We start from the raw sequence: 24628 nt of genomic DNA on the forward strand, positions 1-24628 counted from the left end.
ACAGAAGAAACACAGAAACACATAACACCAGAACCAGGGGACATCCACTAAAATTGAGTGTTGGGAGAGTTAGAACAGACAAGAGAAAATATTTCTTTACTCAGCGTGTGGTTGGTCTGTGGAATTCCTTGCCACAGGATGCGGTGGCGTCATCTGGCCTGGACGCCTTTAAAAGGGGATTGGACAAGTTTCTGGAGGAAAAATCCATTACGGGTTACAAGCCATGATGTGTATGCGCAACCTCCTGACTTTTGAAATGGGCTATGTCAGAAGGCCAGATGCAAGGGAAGGCACCAGGATGATGTCTCTTGTTATCTGGTGTGCTCCCTGGGGCATTTGGTGGGCCGCTGTAAGATACAGGAAGCTGGACTAGATGGGCCTATGGCCTGATCCAGTGGAGCTGTTCTTATGTTCTTAACTACAATTCCCAGGAGGCCTTGCAGGTCTCTTGTTATCTGGTGTGCTCCCTGGGGCATTTGGTGGGCCACTGTGAGATACAGGAAGCTGGACTAGATGGGCCTATGGCCTGATCCAGTGGGGCTGTTCTTATGTTCTTAAGGAAAAGGGAGACAGAGCAGAAGAGGAAATTTGGACTGTAGGAGAATGCTGTGCTAGAACATTAGAGAGTGGGCAGGCTGATACACGATTGGGTAAGGAGGCAGCATTGGGAATATCGCCTAAGGCACGGCTTTCCAGACTCTGGCCTGTGGGCCGCATCTGGTGCCCCCTCCTCCACATAAGCGGAGCGGGAGAGCCTTGTGGTAGTCATATTGTTCTCGCCTGGACTGCACCCTGGCTTGCCACGTCTGCCCAGAAATCTGGATGCAATGGCTGCTGGGACGACAGACCCTGGAAGTGGCGAGCCAGGGCGCAATTCAGGGGAGAGTGGCATTGCCACCATGAGGTTCCCCCACTGAATGGTAAGTGCCTAAGGCAGGGGTGCTCACACTTTTTTGGCTCGAGAGCTACTTTGAAACCCAGCAAGGCCCGAGTTTTTTTTACAATGTTCACGCCATCATAACATATAACATTTATGTGTACAATGTATGTTGGTGTACCTTGAGCCCCACTGAGTATAACAGGACTTACTCCTGAGTAGACATGCCTAGGATTAGGCTGTGAGGCTGCAATCCTAGCCACACTTACCTGGGAGTAAGCCCCATTGAGTACAATGGGCCTTACTCCCGGCGTTTCCTCCCAGAGGTACCTGAAGGGGGGTTTGGCACTCCGCGATCTACTCATTTTGCCTCGCGATCTACCGGTAGATCGCGATCCACCTATTGAGCACCGCTGGCCTAAGGCATCAGGCCTAAGGTATCAGGAGGTCATGGGCCAACCCTGATGAGAAGGAATCGAAGTTTCACCTTTGATGTGATAATAAATGTTTGAAGGTTTCCAAAGAGTTCCTAGCCTCAGCAGGAATCTTTTAGAAAAGGGTAATCTCTTCAATTAATCTAGTTCAATGGAGAATGGGGTCTCTTTTTCCATCTTTTTAAATAGCACTGCAGGTATTTAGCTCATTAAGCTGCTTCTCACTTACCTGCAGGAACCCATGGCTCATTTAGGTCAGCAAATGCTCTGACCTTGAAGTGCTGCCAGCTGAAACCAGTGCAAAAAGAGTTGTTTTAGAAGTCCGAGAAGAAGGAAAATAAGAAAAGAATTGCATGCAGTTCTAAACCCTTGGTGGGTTTGTAGCTAAGGGAAAGAGTGCCTGTTTTGTCCCCTCTGCAAGTTCCAGGTTCAATTCCTGATAAATTCCTGATACTTCCAGGTGTCACTATTACTGCTACATTTTTGGATGAGCTCAGTCTTTCTATTCTTCCTTTTTTAAATAAAGCTTGCTTGCAAAGTCAGTTGGACTTCATCATTTTACTTCCTTTATTCCATTAAACTAGCAGTTCTCAGGTGTTTTTCGTCCCCAGAGCCCTTTATACTCCCCAAAGGAGTCTTGGGGAACCTTGCCGGAACACACAAGGACTCATGGGGAGACTCAGAGTACTGGCGCAAACCAGGCAGGAGGTAGTTGGCAGCAACTTAGGGTGTGTGCGTTGGGCCTCTGAAGGGGTCTCAAGGAGCTGCAGGATTCCTAGGAGCACACTTTGAGAAACACAGCAATAAACAATCAGTATTTATTATTATTAGACTGTGAGTTCCTTATGGACAAGACTATTAACTTGTAGAAAAACATGCTGTAAGCTTATCTGTGCCACTGGGACAGAGAGGGATATAGATCTTTATTAGGTAAGCACTAGCTCCATATTGCAGATGGGGAAGAATAAAGTTCAGAAGGAACTGCTTGCCAAAGGCCATCTGTTGAGTTCATGGCAAAGGTGAGATTCAGAGGTGAGATACTTTTTAGGCTGCAATTGTATGCACTCTTACCTAGAAGTAGGTCCATTGAACCCAATAGGACTTCTCAGCACGCCTGCATAAGAATAAACAGTCAGTCTGTTAGCCGCAACACTATTTATTTTATAGCTTTATTTACTTACAGTATTTTTATTCCTCCTTTCTCCCCGAAGGGACCCAAAGCAGCTCCCTGGCATAGCAGCATGAGAGTGGGAGTTCTGGGGGGGCGGAGCTAACTTTCAGCGAAGTTGCAGTGAACTTTGGGGGTTCCCGAAGAGGCTGCGAAATAGATATGTTTTCATGTGCCTAAACAACTAAGGCACGCTTCGGTGCCAGGAAGACGGTACAAAGAGCTGAGAGTTTGAATGGGGGGTCCTTAGAAACAGGCAATTTCAAGGATTTCTCTCTGTTTTACTCTGTGCTGAAGCATATCTATCCCGGGCGCCATCTTTGAGAAGCTCGGAGAGCTGAAAACCGGTCCTCCCACGGCCTAGATACAACAACATTGCAGCGAAAAAAGCTATTAAGAGTGAGTGAACTTGGCTCATTAAAAAGTTTTACTGAGAACTGTAAGTAAAAAGTCTGGAGGAGGAGGAGATAATTCAAGATTATTCACGCTGGCCATTAGCCACCCAGGGGGGGAATAGGTGAATTGGTATTTCCCCTGCTGGAGTAAGTACAAGATTATATATATATTTTTTAATGGTATGTACCGAAGAGAAATAAATAAGTAATCTTCAATGAAGGAAATAAAGTCTACCTTCATTTTCCCAGCAAAAAGCCTTTATTTAAGCCTGGACACTGCTTCTTTCGGTTTCGGTTTCTCAGCAAGAGGCTTGAACTTTTTTTTCTTCTTTTGGTCATTTAAAGGCATACTAACCTAATTTGACTGTGGATTTGATTGATTTTATATATATATATATATATATATATATATATATATATATATATATATATATATATATATATATATATATATATATATATATATATATATATATATATATATATTTGGAAAGTAGCCCTGGATACAAAATTAGAAAGTAGCCCTGCAGGAAGTGGCTCGAGTTGGTGTTGATAAAAATGGCTTTTGAAAATCTAAAAGATGATCGTGAAAGCCAGGCCTTGTTGGTGGACTTTCTGATGGATTTTAGAAGAGAAATGGAGCAACAAGTCAGAGAACTCTCTGAACAAATTGGGCAAATAAGCTCCTCCCTTGTAAACTCGCGGGAACAGATTATAAACAATAGAGAAGAAAAAAGAATGGATCAGATGCTGGGTGAAGTTAAAGAAGTGGAGTATTTTGAAATGGGACATGAGATGGAAGAAGCAATTGTCATAATAACTGAGAATCTTGTTGTTGGCATCCTTCAGTCTCGGAAGACTATGGTGTCACGCTCTGAATGGTGGTTCTGGAACAGTGTCCTCTCCAGTGCGCGAAGCCTGGGTAAAGTAGGTATGGAGGATAGACTGTTTCCCATGCAGCAAATCCCCCCTCTCCACGTCACTGAAATGGTCCAATGGAAAGGCAGAAGCCAATACGGTTGGTTCCAGCGGCGTCGCAGGAGTTGCCAGAACGTGACTGTGTTCAGCCATGAACTGCCTCAGGGGCTCCGGCTCCGGATTTTGCCTCGAGGTTCACTCCTGAAGCCTTTTCCATAACTGGATATAGCCACAAGGCAGTGGAGGTTTGGGATCAGAGTTTTCCTTCTCTCAGATGAGCTGCCTTCCCAGGCTGACGAGTCCCATCTACCCGGTGAGAATCTTAAGGAAGAATCTTAAGGAAGAAAAAAGATGAAATGTTCAGAGAGCAAGCTGTCTCAAGAAGAGGAAGAATTTATGGATTGAATTCAAGAATAACAGAATGAAAAAGAAAGAAAAACAGAGGGGGGGACTTAAGAAGAAAAAGAAGAAGTAGAAGAACCAGTAGGAGGACTAAGAGGGAACACCAATAAGATAGAGTACAAAGTAAACAATAAGAAGAAGGGCAAAATGGTTGAATAATAAATAGAATTTTTTTTTTTTTTAAATATATTAAAATAGATGCAAATGAAAATTTGAAATATAAATATTGCGGAAATTAAGTGGTATTAAGATAAATATTTTATTAATTAGATTAAATTAAAGTGGATGAAAAGGGAATTTGGAATATAAGTATAGTGAAAATTAAAGTGGTAAATATATGAAATAAATTAGATGGAACTGCAATTTTGGAATATAAGTATTGTGTAAACTATAGTGGTATTAAGACAAATAAAAGGGTTATTTTATAAAAAAAGAAGGTAAATAAAATAAATTATAGATGTCAATTCATTTTGGAGAAAATATTAAATCTGTATTTTGGGTTAATAAATATGTGGTGGATAAGTGAAGTATAATATTATTGTAATTGGAGATATTTGTTTTTAGATGTGATATTAGAAATTAAGAATCAGATAAGAGATTGTATTTTAGAGGTTAGTGGTAAGAAGAGTCTATAAGTAAAAATTTGAAGCCTTTTTTGATTGGATAGTTATGGAAAATGATGTATAACATGTTATAAGAGATATTGAAGGAGGTAATACCATTGTAATCGGAGACTTCTTTTTTAGATGTCATATTAGAAATTAAGAATTAGATAAGAAAAATTTTATTTTAGAGACTAGTTTAGTGGTAAGAAGAGTGTATAAGTAAAAGTCTGAAGTGTTTTTTTATGATGGGATAGATAAGGTTAGAGGAAAAATATGGAATGTTAAAGTATTAACCAGTTGGGTTAAAGAATATGATAATTTTTGTATTGATTATTAATTTCGTTTGGATTAATGTTTGTTGTAATCGATGGCCACCACCCTCGTGTGTAACCTATGTAGTCCTAGCCCTAAGTCTATCCAATGTTCCTTACCTGTATCTGTAATAAATAAATAAAGCATTATAAAAAAAGAGAGAGTGGGAGTTCTGTCTGGCAGCCTAGTTGGACCACACTAAGAACTAAGATGACTTCAGATGACAGCACCCAGCTTGACATTTTGTGCAAATAAAGAACTGCTGTTTCTCCAGTGATGATGACAAGCCTAAAAAATGATTTTTGACTTGGAGCCAGACAACAGCCTTTTGGTGAAACCGAAATTAAAGTACAAACTGCAAATACAGATTGTTACTGAACCCCCACCCCCCCGTTCTATCTTATAGTTAAATTTCTCCTACAATATACATTCAACATGCTCGAAGCAATAGGTGGAACGAATAACTAGGGTTTATTTAATCTCAAGCCTTTGGCAAACTGATGGTTGTGCTCGTACTGATTTATGATTTTCTTTCCTTCCCCCTCTCTAAAACCACTGAAATGTGTGGAACTACAATGGGACATGAAATGTACCCCGAAGCAAAAGAAAGTACTTGGGGAAAACAATAAAAACCACAAATGCAAGTAATTGTCCTTTGATTGTAACTGAAATGGGTGGGGCAGCTCTGTAGCCTTCCAAACATTTTAATGTATTAATCAAACGTCATCAGGATGTCTGTGAGAGGCTTGCCACTGTTATGTAGGACTTTTATAAGAAAATTTGCCCTTGCCTTCATGTTTATCTTGACTTGAACATGGCATATTCTTGGAGGAAAGAAAAAAATAACTATAAGAGACATGCACACTTCCTAAAAAGACACTTAGGGCACAATCCTAACTAGGTCTGCTCAGAAGTAAGTTCTATTTTGTTCAATGGGGCTTACTCTCAGGAAGCGCCATTGAACAAAACAGGACTTCTGAGCAGACCTGGTTAGGACTGTGCCCTTAATTTTAAAGCACTGATCTGTTCCATCCACAATATGTAACAGGAACCTGCTGGAGCAGACCTGGGGCAGTGGCATCACAAGAGTTTGCATCACCTGGTGTGGGAGGCCAGCATGTCACCCCCATGATGGACCTCATCCCATGCAGTGGGCGGGGCAATAGCCCAGGCAGTGGGCGTGGTGATGTACCATTGCCACGCCCCTATTGTTATTTTGGGGGCTATAACTTTTGATAGAATAGAGATATTTCGACACCGTTTGCTTCTTTGCATTCTGTATGAAATTACACATTGATTAATATAAAGCATGATATTATTAATCAAAAATACCATGATTTTAAAAAAACTTTGACCAGTAGTGGTGGTGGTGTCACCCCCCCACCATTTGCATCACCTGAAGTGTTCCTCACCCCCTATTAATGCCACTACACAGGGGTCATGTATCACAGCATTGTTTCCAACAAGGGACAACCAGATATTTGGGGAAGCTTGTAAGCGGGACATGGTGGCAACAGCCCTCAGGAGCAATAGCATGTCAAGCAAGGGCAGAGGCAGTCCACTTTGGGTGATGCACCCTCGTGGGGGGTAATGGGTACACCTTCTGAGCCTCCACCAAGCAAAGGCCCACACTGTGTTCGGTGGCAGGTGGTCTTTCCCACCCCTGAGTCCCATGGCTAGAAATAGCGACCCTGGAAGCACTTGGTGACATCATTGCATTACTACCAAACCATTTCTGGGTGCCATGCATCACTTGCTTGGGTGAGTAAGGAGAAGTGTCACGGACACCCACCCCAGAGGCATACGTGCTGGCGATGCCGCTGCTCCCAGGGATGGCCAAAACCTTTCGGTGGAGGAGCAAAAGCTGCACCCCCCCATCAGGTGACATGCCAGCATCTGTTCTTCCCACTCTCTGGACTGGAAAGAGATGAGGGAATATGGAACATCTCCAGTGTGCTAGTCCACCACTCTCCTTTCCGTCACACTTCTTTCAGTCTGTTCCCCTCTTTCTTTTCCAGTCCAGGAAGCGAAGCAATGGAGGAGAGTAAGTGAATGGAAATAAGATCTCCCCACCAATTTTCTTACCTGAGCAAAAGGGATGTGGTGGACCTCTGGAACTTCTCCCACAGCAGAAGCAGTGATGTCAAGGCAGTAAGGACCATTCTGCCATTTGAATATAGCTGGCAGGAGGGTTCCTGAACATTCTTTGAGGAGCAACAAACCATTAAGTCAAACTACATGGTACGATGAGGGCATGTTACTATTATTTGGTGGTTTCATCCCCATTTGAAGCTAAATAGTAGCCTGACAAGGAGCACAATTCATGTTAGAACCGTGGAGAAAGAGTGGTTAACTTTTTGGTCCCCCGTGGCCTCAATCCAGTTCATAACCTCTATGATACTCATGGGGGAAGACAGCAGAATCCGATTGTGACCATGAAGGGGAGGAAGCTCTCTGCCCCCCATGGCATGATCCCAATCTGGTCTTCAAGATTTATTTTTGCTATTTTTATTTATAATTGACAACCAGTTGTTTGGGGATAGAATAGAGGTATTTAGAGACAGAATAGAGATAGTAGGAGTATTATCAAGTTTGGCCTCAGTGTGTGCATGTATAATTACAGAGGCCTACAAAATTGAGGGTCAGAAAGGTCTTCCCCAAACTTTATGGTGGTTTGATATGAATTTGGGGTGCCGATTCCAAAAATGGCATCCGTTTTGCCGTATCACATCTAGTTTTGGAGATATAGTATAGCCTCATTAGTGAATGGTTCAAGCAGCTTCCTCCTGAGGAAGCCATGGTGTAGGCTTCCTCATGAGGAAGCTGCTTGAACCATTCACTAAAGAGGCTATGCCGTGTCTCCAAATCTAGACGTGATAAGGCAATACGGATGCCATTTTTGGAATCGGCACCCCAAATACAACCAGGAATTGGTGTAACATTTAAGGAAGCAAAATGTGTGTTGGCCTGTGTTATTATTCACTAAAATGTATTTACTATGTTTCACCAAAGTTTAACAGAAAAAAAGATTAAAACAACAATAGAGCACAATTAAAGGCTATCAAAATAAAGGTAGCACAAATACAAAAATAGAAGAAAGAAAAAAAAGACCAAGAGCAGACCTATTCCTCTGTGGAATTTTTTATTTTTTTAAAAAAATTATTTTTTTCTGAAATTGGCATAAATAGATGGAATAAAAGCTTTGCCTGATGCCAGCACCTCATTAAGATTACAGAATATGAACCCTTTTGACAACCGGTACCTTACCATCAATCATTTTCAGGTTCAATTGTCAAAGTCCTAGCACAGCAGACATTTCCTGATGCACTATCCTAAGATAAAATAATAATAATGCAATCAAATCTGCTGGCTGGCTCCAAAGAATCATGCATTTTTGTTGTTGTTCCCAGTCATTAGTGCAATTAACTTCCTTTGAATTCATCATTGAGGGAATTTGCCGTATTCACCATCCAAAGAGCCCCATAAAGCGTGGATTTTGCACACACTGAACAGGTCTGTGCTTTGAATTGCAGAAAAATAGAGCGGCAAAGAGTTCATTATCTCTCAAGGGAGCAGCTTCGATTCCATGCGACTTTTCAGTTTGCTCCGTCACCAGGGAACAGACCGAGGATGCTACACGGTTGCAAAAACTGCTCCAGCCTCTACTTTTTGTGTGTGTAATTAGTCTGAAGCCAAGGATACAGGCAGCAGGCCACTGAGGGCATCCCCTGTGGTCTGCTTGCATGGCCTCAATGAGTTTCAAGGCTTCTTTTTCTGGGTAAATGAAATTGAAGCATTTTAGCCAGGGAGTGCAGCTCCTTTCAGACAAATGAATTTAGAAAAGAAGCAGAATGGCTCTCCCCCTTAACTATGCATGCTAAACATTAAATATCATTAATAATAATAATAATAATAATAATAATAATAATAATAATAATAATAATAATAATAATAATGTTCACCAGTAATAATATTATTAATAATAATGTTCACTAATGCTCATTGTGAGTATGGAGCTCCTATATGGGTTTAAATATCATACACAACACACACACACACACACACACACACACACACACACAGAGAGAGAGAGAGAGAGAGAGAGAGAGAGAGAGAGAGAGAGAGAGAGAGAGAGGATTCTTGTGAAAGGAGAAATAACAACACCAACAATGGCTAGCCCAAGATCTCCTGAAGTCAGCATGAAAAATCCTGGTGATGTGCCAGTCTCACATTCTCCCACTTCCTGGATTAAAAAAGGAAGTGGCAGATAGGGACATTCTAGCTCACCACTCTTCTCTCCTCCATACTTCTTTTTCCTTTTTCATCCTCCTCTTCCTTTGCCAGGCCAGGGAGTAGGGAGAGGAGGAGATATAGTGGACACGTGGAGATGGGAGCCCTCCTGCCAATCTGCTATCTGAGGCAACCCCATGGATGGGCAGGCCCTGGCACCAAACCACTTCTAGAAGTCAAACACAGTCCATTTAGCCCAGAAGAAACCTCTCACAAGCATCCTCAGCTCATCACTTCAACCAAACAGAGGTTAGGATTGAACATGAAGGGCTCTTGGGCAATGCTCCTAGATAGGGAAAAGGCATAACAATTCCAGAGCACACAGTACATCTCAAGATGCAATCCGGGGCAGTGGGGTCACTAGAGGGGTGCAGGGGGTGTGGGCCACACTGGGTGGCATGCGCAGGGGTAATACCACTACTGGCCAAAAATTTATAAAACTTGAAATTTTCAAATAATACCATCATGTTATATATCAATTGAAGCATAATTTCATGCAGAATGCAATGAAACAAACTGCGCTGAGATATCTCTAGTCTATCAAATGTTATAGCCCAAAAAACTAGCAGGGGTGGGGCAATGGTACATGACTATGCCCACTGCCTGGGGCTCTGCCCTGCCCACTGCTTGGGAGGAGGTCTATCATAGGGGTGACATGCTGGCCTCCTGCACCGTATGACACCAACCCTAGTGACACCCAGTGGCATAGCTGGAGGGGGGCGGAGCAGCCAGTCCGGCGGGGAAGCTCAGCGAGGCAGGCAAGCAGCCCCTCCCTTCGGAGCCATTCCCGGCGGGGGGAGCAAAACAGAGCCATATGGCTGCCCCCCCACCAGCTACACCACTGGTGACACCACTGATCTAAGGTGACTTGTGCATCCCCTGACAGCCAAGCTGAAGTAGAGGAAGCTGCTAGAAGCTGGGAACATTATTGTCAGGAAACACAGCCCGTTTTCCAGTGACTTGCAAGACGATGACTCACAGAGAAATGCAGGGGTGGGTGGGTGGAAGTGAATCGTGTCCTCCCCTTTCTAATTTGGAGGCAGATGAGATGCAGCCCATTCATTTCCCATCTCTTTGCTCAGCTCCACGGCATGGAGTTCGCTAATTGTCAATTTTGGGATTGAATTACGCTGACGGAAACCTAATGACACCAAAGGTAATCGTATGGGCAGTTTTTCAAGTAATGTATGGTGGAGACAAACACTTCCATTCTGACATTTTCAAGCGTAGCAGGTCTCTAGAGGAGAGATTCAAAAAGTGGTAGCTTTGGGGCAAAATGATTATTTTGGAAAACTTTTGTTAACACTAAACGCTCCAACATTATAACTGTCATTTCAATTGCTTTCCTCTTCCCAACACTGAATCCATGCAGCAGTTGCTACTGCTGACTTCTCACCACTTCTCCTATGAAAGGAAACCAGATTTCCCGTTTGCCTTAATGGTTCTGAGGTGACTCATTTAGCTTGGGGCTGGCATCAGGGGTCGGCCAGGTCAGGACTTGCCAAGGGCCCAAGACTATCAGAAGGTCAGCCCAACCTCTAAACAAGCAATTTTCAACCACTGTGCCATAGCACATTGGTGTGCCATGAATGGTCTGAAGGTGTGCCACTGGAGAGTGGGGGAAGGTCATTTATTAATAGGGCCATTGAGGGGGTGTGAACCAGCAGCACGGCCAACAGGGGGTACCCGTGAGCCTTGCACAGCAGCACAGGGGAAGAAGCAGTTAGAGCATCCAGCTAAAAGCAGCTGCCTGGAGCCTCATATGGCAGCACAAGCAGCCCACATAGCTGACCAAGGGGGCAACTGCTTGAGCCTTACGCAATGGCACAGGAGGATGACGCGGCCTGGATGGCCAGCAAAGGAGCCAGAAGGGGGTGAAGCACGTCCCTGAGGGGACCCCTGAATACTATCTACCTCTTGGCAATGGGCACAAAGGGGAGGACATGTGACAAGGGAGTTTGAGGGAGGGCAGAACCAGTGATATCCTTCAGTCAGTTGTGGTTCAGATTGGGTGTGATGGTGTGCCTTGACAATTCTGGTGATTTGTCAGTGTGCCATTGTTGGAGGAAATTAAAAATAGTTTCCTCTTTGGGGGGAAGCAGAGTAGCTTAAGCAGCAAACCCCCCCCCTTTTGGGTATCACCCCAGGGAACCTCCCTCACCCGGCTGACTGCTAATCAATAAAATAAAAAAAAGACAAAGAGGCAATGGCTTGTTAAAGTTCCAAAAAGAAGTTATTTACTTACAGTTCCATTGAGTGTATATTTACAGCATCTGATTAGGATCAGAGGTTCAGCTAACACTTAGAGATAGCAAGGCCCTGGAGCTGCCTTGCCCTGCATGCCATGTGCTCAGAATGGCCTGGGCATCAGAGCCCTGGTGTGCGCCATCTTAACGGGTTGGTGGCCAGAGGACAAGAGGAAGTACTCAGAGGAGAAGGGAAGGATAAAGAGTTAGGGCCACACCCCACAAGGATCACAAAGAGAACAGGTAGAAAGGTCAGAGTCACTGGGCCATAGCTTGACCCCTTCTGGACAGCATCCTGCCCTCTCTGGACAGCAGACGGAGTTGCACCAACTCCAACAGCCATGAGATTAAAAGAAGTTGAAAATCACTGCTCTGATCTATCTAGTTTGGTGACAGTTGTCGTCTCCATTGTGCATTCAGGGTGAGTGGGAGCACTGGTAATGTGAACTGGAGGGGTTTGCAGGACCACCAGCAGCCTGGTGTCATCACTGGTCAGTTGCTATGGCTCTTAGAAAGACCCAGAGTTAGCAGCTGAGACCACCCCTGCATCCAAACCCTTTGTGTGTCAGTGACGGAGCAGATCTCTTGATCTATGCACTCCCAAACCTGAGAGTTCTGCGGTGGAGCCTTGTGATGTTGCAAGAATACCACCCTTGAAAAAATGGGGAGAAAAAAATATGGTACAGGGGTGGAGCCTATGAGTAAAGGGGTGGAGCCTGACATTGAAGGGGCAAAGACCAGGAGCACCTCCAAGATGGCGAGAGATTAACTTAAAAGAAGCTGGAGAAACTGGATTCTTTTGGGCCAGTTGGCAAGTCTACTCACAGTATACCTGAGGAGGAAGGATGGAGTATTTCTCAGTGGAAAAAGATCTTTGTATGCCTAAAACTCCAGGTTCAATCCCCTGAACTCTAGATAATCAGAGAAAAATTCTTGTCTGACATCTGAGAGTCAATCCCAGTCAGTGTCAACAATATGAAAACAGGAGCAGCAGTCTTGTCTCAGAATGTATCCTATGTTCTGCTGAAGACCCTCCCTCCAGAGCCAGCCCCAGCTCCTGCTCAGACTGAATGCCCCTAATGCTATCCCCAAGTGAGCCTCTAGGGGGGACCTAATCTTCAAATGGATTCACCCTGGCTTTTTTTTTAAATTAGCATTTTCAATATCAGTATGCAAAACTTCCCTCCAGTCCCAGCATTAGAGCTCCTTATTAGACTGCAAAGAATTTGAGTTTTAATTAGCATTTCCTCTGGTGAACTAAACCCACTGAGATTACTACACTTAGTAAAATTTAATTAACTTGACAAAAGATCCTAATTGTTTTCTTGCCACTGGTTCTTTTGTGAGACTAAAAATAAGACTCTCCCAATTAGGCAGCTCCAACCTCTCTCCTCTTTTTGGATGCCCTACATTAAAATAAATATACGTACATAACATCCTATTTCAACACGAAAGGGGGGGAGAGTTGGACATCAGCTTGGTTGTCTCAAAGTTGGTGCCGTTTTCCATCCATGGCACTGAAATCATGATAAAACTTTGCCATTTAGAAGCATCTGTGGTTCATAATAATTGCAGAGCATTCCTATTGAAATGTGCAAGGCTAGAACTGGAAATCATATTGATTTTTTTTTTTTGGGGGGGGGGGGGGGAGAGATGAAATTCTAATTGCTAATTGCCCTGTTAACCTTATGCCGTCAAAGCTGCCTTCTGTACACAGAAAATCTTCCAGAGATCCAGGTGCCACAAACACACACACACACTACAGTCTCCCAGTGAAGACAAGTCTGAAACATTATTTGGAAAGAGTTACTCAAGTGCATTAAAGTAGTTACTTGACTGGGATTAGAAGCTCATAGAGTGTGCATTACCCTTATAGGAAATAGATGTGCCTTTCAGAAAATTACAGGGATCAATACCTTAAAGGTCAGTGAAAGGGCTGATGTGTTCAAAATCTGGTATATTGTCTGTCACTGACTAATGAAAAATGATTGGGCTCATTTGTCACATGTCTTGGGATGGCAATCCTGGCTTCTGAACACAGAGCAACCTTCCAAAAATACATAGAGAGGCCATCTCCTCTGTCCCAATTTGAGAACAAGAATTAAGGCTGGGCTAGGCTCATTCCTCTTTTAGAGAGAATGATCTGGTTGCTATGTTTGTTTTATAGCAGTGGCTCTCAAACCACTAAAACCACAATTGTTCTCCCCCACTTTTTGCACTGGGACCCACTTTTTAGAATGGTAATCTGTCAGGACCCACCAGAAGTGATGTCAAGGCTGAAAGTGACATCGTCAATTGAGACTTCAAAGCTAAGCCGCGTTGATCAGTCAAAGGTTCCATTCCATAGTGCGCGCTTGCTGGTATTTTGCATGGCTCGGAATTCAAACATTCCAGCTCAGAAGTCAAAGCAGAAGGGCAGACTTGGATCCTTCTCCCACTACACACCGCTGCCCCCTTTCCAGCATCCCATCTTCCCACCTATTCAGGGCAAAGCACCAGGCCTCTCTCCCACTGGGAGCCTGCCCTACCCTGCCCAGCAGCTCGGTACTCTGTATGTTCAGCTCTCTTTTTAATGGTGGCTCAGCTAGGTGCTATGCAAATCAACTGAAATTGGCTTGTGACCCACCTACCGGGTCCCTACCACCTGTTTGAGAAACACTGTTCTAGAGAATATCAGACACACAAACTGCATAGCTTAAAACTAAGTGGGGAAGGACTATAGCTCATGAGTAGAACCCCTATTTTGCAGGCAGAAGATCTCCGACTGAATCCCTGGTGTCTCCAGGCAGGGCTGGGAAAGAACTCTCCCTGAAAATGTAGAGAGCCACCTTCAGTCAGTGTACACAGTACTGACTCAGGTGGGCCTGCCACAGCATAATGCCTCCTTCCTTCCTTGTTGGCAACCTTCAGTCTCGAAAGACTCTGGTATCGTGCTCTGAATGGTGGTTCTGGAACAGCGTCTAGTGTGGCTGAAAAGGCCAATTCGGGAGTGACAATCCCTTCCACACTGGGAGCAAGTGCAGTTTGTCCCTGGTCTGTCTCCCTGGCTATGGGCCTTCCTTCTTTGCCTCTTTGCCTCAGACTGTTGGCCAAGTGTCTCTTCAAACTGGGAAAGGCTATGCTGCACAGCCTGCCTCCAAGCGGACCGCTCAGAGGCCAGGGTTTCCCACCTGTTGAGGTCCACTCCTAAGGCCTTTAGATTCCTCTTGCAGATGTCCTTGTATCGCAGCTGTGGTCTACCTGTAGGGCGCTTTCCTTGCACAAGTTCTCCATAGAGGAGATCCTTTGGGATCCGGCCATCATCCATTCTCACAACATGACCGAGCCAACGCAGGCGTCTCTGTTTCAGCAGTGCATACATGCTAGGGATTCCAGCTCGTTCCAGGACTGTGTTGTTTGGAACTTTGTCCTGCCAGGCGAGGCATAATGCAGTGGAATATAATACCAGCAAATGATGCACGGCTCAAATACTGGCATCATACTCTGGTCATTGTGTACAGAGCATGTGTTTACAAGAATGGTACTGTTTAACGCAGGGATGTCAAAATCATTTCGTAAAGAGGGCCAAATAGCCCTCACGGTGCCTGCTAAAGGCCGGAAGTGATGTCATTAAGCAAGGAGTGATTTCCATCCTCCGTTTTCCAAATGTCTCTCTCAGGGTCTCTCTGCTTGTTCCCTACCCCTTCTTCTCTTCTTTCCACCTCTTTTCTCTCTCCCCCTCCATGAGCGGCACTTACCGTTCCAGTGGGCTGTGGCTCTTCTTGTCTCCAGATCAGGACAACATGACACTCTGGGCAGTTGTGTCCTCCCAGAAATCTGGGTGCAATGCCTGCATGGGCACTGCACCATAGATGTGACTGCTCAGAGTGTCACGTTGTCCCAATCTGATGACAAGAAGAGCCACAGCGCACCGGAATGGTAATCACCATTTGCACGGGGGAAGGCTTTCTCAGTGCTCAGCGGTCTCCAGTTCGGAGACTGCTAATCTAAGCTATATGCTTTAGGGCCCAATCCTTTCCAGTTTTCCAGTGCTGATGTAGTTGTGCCAGTCGGGTGCCTGTTGCCTGCTTTAGTGGGAATCATGGAGGCTTCCTCAAGGTAAGGGAGTGTTTGTTCTTGTACTTTGGGACTGCACTGGTGCTGGAAATTTGTATAGGATTGGGCCTTTATTAGGATTTCTTTTATAATATGGATGACACTGACCATTATGATTTATTACTTTGTACTTTACTATAAGAGGAAAAGCTGGATGTCTCTCTGATAGTACAGCAGTATTGAAGTAGTGGGTGACTAAAGAATCTTGATATGTACAGACTATTCTTTGCCAATGTCATGCTCATTAAAGAGATGGGTTTTATGTGTGTGTTGCACAAATGCAGAAACCATGTACATTTTCTGGGTGGCAGGACTGTGTCAATAATATCCCAGCAGCACCATGGGGTGAAAGTATGGGGAGAGTATATATTTCCCTTCTATCTTCTCTGTTTGATCTTGCAACTCTGCTTTCAATTTTATGTAGCTGTAAAAATAAATTGATGGTGGTCAGGGTTTACTTCACGCTTCATCCATTGCCCTCAAGCCCTCTACTCTAGCCTTTCTAACCTTTGAAGCTGTCGAAAGCATCAGACAATATAACATTTCTTTAAGACCAGTTAATTTGACTTTCCAGGATTCAGGCACCTTCAACATAATATTCAGGGATATTTATTTAAGGATTTATTTACTTTAAAAAGAGCCAGGGAACAAAGCTCACAGACGTGTCTGTATGGCATGGACAATGTGTAAACTCAGGTAGAGGAGGTGGTTGGTGGAATCCCCACACAGAGAAAACTAGCATGCCAGGGAAAAAGGATCTTTCTTCTTGTCCGTATGGGGAAATTTGGTGGACTTTTTGGAGGGGGGTAGATAAGCATTCAATTATGTGAGCCCTTCTGCAGTCTGATGTGATACCAGGGATGTGATACACATGTATGTATGTATGTATGTATGTATGTATGTAGTTGGCAACCTTCAGTCTCGAAAGACTACGGTATCGCGCTCTGAAATGTATGTATACATTGTATGATTATGAAATGTATACATTGTATATACACATGTATATACACATCTGTATATACATACAGGGCTTAATCCTAACCAATGCAGCTCTGAAGTAAGGGAACAAACATTCCCTTACTTTGAGGAGGCCTCCGTGAGTGACACCCAACTGCAGGATGCAGCGCACATCCCATTGGCACTGCTATGCCAGTGCTGGAAAGCACTGACATAAGGGGTTAGGATTGCACCCATGTACATACATACAGGGCGCAATCCTAACCCCTTATGTCAGTGCTTTCCAGTACTGGCATAGTGGTGCTAATGGGACATGTGCTGCATTCTACAGTTGGGTGTCACTCACAGAGGCCTCCTCAAAGTAAGGGAATGTTTGTTCCCTTACCTCGGAGCTGCATTGCCCTTATGTCAGTGCTGGAAAGCACTGACATAAGGGGTTAGGATTGCGCCCACATACATACATACGTGATACACATGGGAAGAAGCTGCAATGGGCTCTTCTCAGTCAATTTGAGTGCTATTTCGATTGCATGAGTAGCATGGGAATAAGGTATCCGGCAGCAGCTCCCACAACACGAAGACTGATTTCCGAAATGGTCCCACAATGAGATCATGCTATCAAATCAAAACCAAGGCAGCTTCTGAGTTATTGGATAAAGTTTTTTGTGTTGTATTTCATGTAGGATTAGAAAGACCTCTCTATCTTTGGAACGTAGGAACAAATCAGAGCAAACTGCGGCATCATTCGTTTCCTTCTGAGGTATAAAATATGGTAATACACCTGCCCACACATTCTTGTTCATTCTGTCCCTCTTCTCAAAAAGACCTGTTTTCAGCAGTTTCATATGACCTGCCCTACGGTTCACCTCTACGTTGGTATTTAAGCTCCCTAATCAAGGAGCGGGGCATTCAATACAATAATTAATCATACTTCAGTATTCCAACCCAGAATTTTTCCTCCTGCTGCACATTACAGCATGATAATCGATTCATTTTGTAAACCAAGGACTAATTGAAAAAGGAAAATAAAAAAAAAGTAAGATCTGAAAGCAGCTCTAATCATTACATCCAGCAAGCAACTGGATATCACAAGCATATTAATGGCCTGAAGCACCCGAAAAAAAGAAACTTTTGGAGCACTCCAGAACTTGGGGGGGGGGGGAATCTCCATAGAGCCCTGGGATGTACGACAGTTAACAATTACAGCAAATTCTATAAGGGAGCGAAGATCATCTTCTTCTCGTTATCGGCATGGTGAAGCCCGATAGTATGATTGGATCCAGTCCTACTTACCATTCGTTATTTCCACCTCTTTTTGCTCATTCATATGTAATCATTTTTTTCAGTAACGAGTTATTTTGAATGGAACATTTTTCAATTTCAAATTGCACGTAAATTATAAGGGGAAGTGTCCATTCTGAAGGATTGGTAATGGTTTCATAATGTTCTCTCTTTGAACAGTCATCCCATAAAAAAAAGAGAAGTCATGCCAGGTTGGGAATGAAATCAAATCACTTCTTAGACTTAATGTTGGGTCTGCAGTTAATAATTGTTTTTTTTTTTTTTTTAAGAGTTGGTTCTGTTCCAATCAGTTAACAGAGGGGTCCATGCTTAGCAGACAGAAATTTCTCTGTTTAATAACAGTGGGCTCTCCTTATCTGCTCAGCACTGCAGATTTAATAATAATAATAATAATAATAATAATAATAATAATAATAATAAAACTTTATTTTTATCCCGCCCTTCTCCCAAAAAGGGACCCAGGGTGGCTAACAACATATAAAACAGATTAAAACATAATTTCACAAACAGATAAAAACATATTAAAAAACACATTAGCAGAACCCATAAAAACAGTAGTCAGAAGAGTCAGAATAAAAGAGCATAAAACAGCAGTTCTTAGAGGAATTGGGCCTGTAAAAAAGCAACTAAAAGATATATAAAAGATGTTAAAAAGGCCATAATGTCAGAAGGCTTGGTTAAACAACAAGGTCTTCAGGCCTCGCCGAAAGGTCTCAAGAGAGGGAGCCATTCTCAAGTCAAGGGGAAGGGAGTTCCACAACGTTGGTGCCAGTACTGAGAAGGCCCTATTTCTTGCCGCCGCCCCACGTACCTCCTTAGGCGGCGGCACTTGTAAAAAGGCCTTCTCTGATGACCTGAGAGGACGAGCCGGATTGTACGGAAGTAGGCGATCTCTAAGATAACCTGGCCCAGAGCAGTATAGGGCTTTAAAGGTCAAAACCAGCACCTTGAATTGGGCCCGGAAACGAATGGGCAGCCAATGTAGCCCCCGGAGAAGCGGGCTGACAGAGTCAAACCGCCTAGCTCCAGTGACCACACGGGCCGCCGCATTCTGCACTAATTGCAGTTTCCGAACCGTCTTCAGGGGCAGCCCCACATAAAGCGCGTTACAATAATCTAACCTCGATGTCACCGTGGCATGGATCACCGTGGCCAGGTCTGCACGATCCAAGTACGGACGCAGCTGGCGCACCAGCCGAAGCTGAGCAAAGGCCCCCCTAGCCACAGCCGCCACCTGGGAATCCAGGAGCAGCTGCGAGTCCAGGTGGACCCCCAAGCTGTGGACCTGCTCCTTCAGAGGGAGTGCAACCCCATTCAGAGCAAGCTGATAATCCAGCACCTGCATTGAGGATTTCCGAACCAGGAGAGCCTCTGTCTTATCCGGATTTAATTTCAGCTTGTTAGCCCCCATCCAGATCCTCATTGGATTTCTGTATCTGCGGATGCTCAGGCAATGGCTGGAGGGCCTTCATAAAGGTGCTTATGGAGAGAATAGTTTGCTTTTCATCACATGTGAAATGACACTAAGTAGGTTCCCCTTCCCCAATGCAAAACTAATTGCTACGCTCTGGGAAAGGCCAACAGAACTCACAACCCACCAAGCCAAGTGGAGCACACTAACCATATACTGTATGGAAGCCCACCAAAGGCTTCACTGGAATCTCTGTGTAGATCCAAACCACCCCCAAGAGACCTACCAGATTCTCACCAGATTCTCACCACCAGATTCTCACCAGGAAAAAAAAGAACATATGTACCAATGGATTGCCACTGTATGACTGGTGACTGTATTTGGTCTTGAGATTCCCCAGTTGTGTATGCCTGCTCTATAACTGTCTGATCTGTGATGGTGGTTCTTAGGCTCTGCTATAAAAGTTCTGGTTCCAGCCTAAGAAAAATTGTGTTCCTGTCAAAGTGCATCACATAAGGGTCATGTGAGAACATCTCAGATCTGTTAAGGAGGTTTTCAACAAGTTTATATGGGATGCAGTTAGAGAATAACACTGGGAGGTCAGGAAATATTTGATGACATAGTTTGCGGACCAGAGATCAGCTCAAATTCCCTTGCCATGCTTTTGGTGATGATTTCTTGGCTGCACTGTAAAATTTCTGTGTCTGAAGTGGCCTGTTAGGATTAGCAGATAAGGTTGAAATCCAAGGCGCCCTTGGAAGTAAGTTCTACTGATGCACCAAAAGGGAATAAGCCTATCCAAACATCCAAATCACTAACAATGACAATCCTTCAGAACTGCACCTTTCCAAACTGTAATATGGCAGGATTTGCAATATTTTGGACACTTGTCCACAGTTAAAAAATAAAATCCCTAAGTGTAAAAAAATGACTATAGGATCAATCCTATCCAATTTTCCAGGGCCGGTATAGCGGTGCCAATGGGGGGTGCACTGCATCCTATGGTGGGAAGGTAGTCACAAAGGCCTCCTCAAGGTATGGGAACATTTGTTCCCCTATCTCAGGGCTGCATTGTGGCTACATGGTGCTGGAAAGTTGGATAGGATTGGACCCTATGTCAGGAAAAAAAATGCAGAGGTTTCCCAAGATCTCTGGGTGCCTGAGGCGGCATACTAAATGCTGCCCTCCTTACCTGGTGATGTGCCAACCTCTGTTCCTTCTCTCACTCTCTGGGGAACAAAGAAGAGCGGAGAAGAGAGGAGAGGACTAGAGTGTCAGAGATATTCCAGCATTTCTGTCTTCTCGGTTCCACATGTCCTCTCTTGCTCTGTTTTCTTCTTCCTTTTCCCATCTAGGATCAACAGAAGCAAGTGGTGCGTGGAGATGAGCACACCCCCATTTGTGGCCCGAGGTGACCACTTCAAGTGGCTTCACGAACAGGCCAGCACTGGTAAAAAGGAGTCATTGTCAGGATATGATCATTTCCCATGGATTCTGATGCAGAAGAGTAGCCGAACATGCAGCACTTCCACCTACAGTTTGAATGCTATGGTCTCCGGCACTCTATGCCACATGATTTAACCGAATAAGGAGATTGGCTACAATCATGTATGTTGTAAAGATTGTGTCTGCCAAGTAGGGTTACCTGATACAAAAGGGGGGGCAGAGTGCCTATAGTTTTAACCATGGTGCAGAAGAGGGAATTTTGGCAGGTGCAGCTGAACATGGAAGGATTTAAAAAGCTGCACCTGCCAACATACTCTCTTCTATGCAATGGTTAAAGGTATAGGCTCTCTGTCCCCCTTTGTACCTGGTAACCCTACTGCGCTGAGTTGCTTCATGCAACGTAACAGCCAGATACACGTTCGGGCTTTATTAATAGCTTAGTTACTATCTGCTAAGACAGTGAAAGTAAATTTAAAACAACTAACCCAGAGGAAAACAGAGAGCCCATCACAAAACTAATCAAAATGATGACAGCAGATTTGCTCCAAACGATGACATCTTTGAGAAGCCTGCGCATACAATATTTAACCAGCATTTGTCTCTGAACGCCCAAACAGGCAGATTTCTCTACAAACCGAGCATAGATACTAATCCCCCATGGCACCCATTTCCTTCAACTTTAATGGACTCCATAAAGCTTTTGCCAATCATAAGCATTTTCTTAAAGCCTGAAAAATGCAAATTAATAGTTCACTAGCGGACCCAAACCGATGGAGGAGAAAAGCAGATGCTACATTTAAGATGGGGAGGGGAGGGGGAAAGAAAGAAAAACCACTGATGGAGAATGTTAACGCAATAAAAAGTAGCAATGCAATTAAGTGGGGGGGGGGAGAGGAGAAAATGCTGAATCAAGGTAACGGGTAAGGAGGAGGAAGTTCCTCCTGTCTTGAGCACTCGGTGGAGGATTTTTAAGTATTTCGCTCTGATCAATAAACATCCATTCCCTGACAGCATTTATAGTCAAGGGGAATGATATGAAAGAAGGCGCTAGAAGAATGCAAACTCAAAAAAGCATGGAATCCGCTAGATTAGTAGTCCCCATATGTTTTAGCATCGGAACCCACATTTCACTTTCCCAGCCACTCAAGCATCTGTGGCTATAGTGGTGATTGGGCAGCAGTGCTCCCCAAGAAGCAGGCTGCTTAACGCTTGATTCACACAGCCTGTCTCATCGACCCTGTCGGTTTCACAAACCAACAAAAGTTAGTTTGTGACCCCATTGGTGGGCCACGGACCCACAGTTTGGGAACTGCTGCACTAGACAGTGCAATTCATACTGTTCCAGAGCCATGGGTGCTTTAAAGCTAGAAGATGCTCAATGAAGGGAAAGGGGGTTGGTTGGCAACCTTCAGTCTCAAAAGACTATGGTATAAACCCACAGCACCCGGTATTCCCAGGTGGTCTCCCATCCAAGTACTAACCAGGCCTGACCCTGCTTAGCTTCTGAGATCAGACAAGATCAGGCATGTGCAGGGTAACCTCCAAGTTAATGTTTTGGCTTTCAGCAGAGAGTTGTTGTGGAGACCCTCAATGTGAGCCCTTTGCATTGTCTTAACAGGAATGTGTGTCTATATGGCAGCTCTGTTTGAATTTCACCTCAAAAGCGTACATCAGAGGAATATAAGGGATTAGCTCAGGAGTTTCCAAAGTGTGTGTTGCAGTGCCCTCAGGCATGACAAGTGCACAGGGGTGCTGCAGGCTGCTTGCCACCCAACAGCGTAACCATGGCACATCCCAGAAGACGGTGGTGCTTGACTTGGTGGGCTCCATGTGCAAGGTTTTGTCTCTGGAAGGGCCCTCTTTCACCTGTGCTGAGCCTCTCACCACCATTTTCAGGGTCACTCCAAGGTCTTCAACATGGAAGTACCTGGTAATGATGTCATCATGTCACTGCCACTCACTTCTGGGTTCCGAGTGCTGCGTTTGCAGCATGGAGGGTGTTGCAATGGAGGTAAGTTTGGGGAGTGATGGAACAGGCCATAAAATAGAAGAAATAAATCTCTGAGAATGCCTGATTTCCCTTACCCAGGTCCAGAACATCCTTTAGGGAGGGTAACTTCCCTTCAGCCCACTCATCAGACATAGGTGCAGTCGCTGAAGTCCACTGAATGACCACTGAGCATTAGGGGCTTTTCCGTTGTGACATCCCGGTTTTGCAATGCCCAAACATATTAACTTAGTGCAGTGTTTCTCAACATTTGTCCGCCATCATACCACTTCACATCAGCTATTCAAAGTACCACTAGAAGTAGTTCATGTTCACCAGCAGTCCATGTTCACTCACTTACACCTGTTGATGGGGGTGATACCAACTAAACAGGAGGGCAGGAGGTTTGGTCTAGAGGGTAGAGCCTCCGTTTGCCTGAAGATAACATCCGAAGGTCGCCAGCTCGAGGCCACCAGCACCGTGAACAGCGAGACCTTGAAGCAGCTGACAAGCTGAGCCAAGTCATTCCACCTGCTCTTTGGCCGCTGTCAGCCTGTGTGGGAGGAAAATGGAGGCCAGAATTTGATACCAGATCATAAAAAGATCCATCTGAAATGTTGTAGTTCTTGAAAGACAGAACCTTCTTCAATTGTAAAAATCCCTACAGGGATTTAAATAGCCTGCCTATGTAAACCGCCTTGAATTAAAAGTCTGAGGAGAAATCTGACGACCAAGAAAGGCGGTATATAAATACCTGTATTATTATTATTATTATTATTATTATTATTATTATTATTATTATTATTAAACCAGGAGGAGCTTGGTTAACTGGTCCTGTTACTTGCCACCCTCAGTTGCACATATCTCAAAATGGGCTGCCTTCTTTGTGCCCCCTTGTCCCCCCACCCCAATGTTCCTTTTCTCTATCATGCCTTCCCTTGGACTGTGCAGTCCCTCTTGTTCATCTGCCAGTCCAACTGCTTTGTCCCCATCCTTTCCTCTCCTTCCTTGTGTCTTCTTCATTTCCCTTAACTCTCACTCCTTCCACTAGTCCATTCTCCCTTTCCTTCCCTGTGTATCCCTCCAGTCTTCTCTGCTGCTTCTGTCCTCCACCTGCCCACTTCCCCACTCTCCTCTTCACCTTGTCAACTCTGCCCCCTTCTCTATCTACCTTCTGTTCCCAATCATCTTTTGTCCTTGCTCCAGCATCCTTAAAAAGCCTGTACCAGCTAATGAGCTAATTGAGCCATATTAGTGGTGCCCATTCATAATGTCAGTAGTGGGCCCTCTGGCAGCATGTTACCTGTTAAGGCAACTACTGGGAGACTCTGACATGTCTCCACTGACTGGGGTGGCTCACCCCGGGTTCAAACTTCTTTGGGGTTAGAAGCTGCAGGAGATTTACAGTGTCCTTGTAATATTTGCTTTATTTATACACTGGAGGGCGTTGGAGAACAGAATGCCCTTGCATGCAGCCATTGATGACATGCATTTTAGGGATCTTTCATAGCTTCTAAGTACTGCTGGCTGCCAGCTGCATCTCTTAGCTCAGACTCAAATCACATTAAGGATCTCTCTGCCTTCCCCCCAAAGTTGGCTTTGTTCATTCACATCCAGGAGTAGGAGGGGGGGGGATGAGTTACCTTACACTCTTAATTAACCCCTCCACTCAGATTCGCTTTCTTGACAATCTTGCAAGCAAGAACAGAGCTTCTCCTGCAGAGTGACACCCAGAGTGACACACTGCCCAGAGAATCAGTCCGTGATCTGTTTCTGGGCTCCT

General features: G+C 44.5%; 1 pseudogene; it reads right to left on the bottom strand.

Annotated features, from left to right (window-relative positions):
- Window positions 1–22290: 22290 nt before the first annotated feature.
- On the bottom strand, window positions 22291–22405 carry LOC136660854 (5S ribosomal RNA; annotated as a pseudogene).
- Window positions 22406–24628: the final 2223 nt, after the last annotated feature.

This window comes from Tiliqua scincoides, chromosome 9, assembly GCF_035046505.1.
Source record: "Tiliqua scincoides isolate rTilSci1 chromosome 9, rTilSci1.hap2, whole genome shotgun sequence".
NCBI lineage: Eukaryota > Metazoa > Chordata > Lepidosauria > Squamata > Scincidae > Tiliqua > Tiliqua scincoides.